The sequence below is a fragment of the Penaeus monodon genome, chromosome 19 (genome assembly GCF_015228065.2).
Source record: "Penaeus monodon isolate SGIC_2016 chromosome 19, NSTDA_Pmon_1, whole genome shotgun sequence".
NCBI lineage: Eukaryota > Metazoa > Arthropoda > Malacostraca > Decapoda > Penaeidae > Penaeus > Penaeus monodon.
The window spans coordinates 34,675,527-34,676,103 of record NC_051404.1 but is presented as its reverse complement, the minus strand read 5'-3'; positions in this window follow the sequence as shown (position 1 = coordinate 34,676,103).

Below are 577 nucleotides of genomic sequence, written 5' to 3'. Positions count from 1 at the left end.
CGGACACATACATGCAAGCCTGACTGTCAATATGTAATGTGTATTGCTGATATACATGTACATGCAAATGTGTATACAAATTTAACATTCTCGTCTACAGAAAATAAAGAATCCACTTGTTATATTCATTTAGGAAATGAAATGATAAATAAAACATGATTCAAAATTAGGAATTTATTAGAAATTACCTCCCTGGCAGTCAGTGTCTAATCTTGAAAAATAAACAAGAAACAAAATCAGCAACTATTTGTAATGAAAAAAAAAAACAAAGGTAAAACCCTTTTCGCGGTTTGTTTGGATACATTTTAAATAATAAATAAACAGTAAAACATACATGTTGCAATCCATTTGCAAATGACGCTACAATTAAAAACAAACACCAACGGCAAAGATATTAAAAATCGGATTGTGAAAACTAACAAAAGGGAGAAAAGAGGAATTAAGGGAGAATAAAGGTAAAAAAAATAAATATGAATAAGGAGGAAGGTTTTATACTCTCTGTAATTACTGATAACAAGACCTGTAAGTGTTGGTGAATTTTACTTGTATTTTTGACAAGAAAGGGAAAGAGAGAGAT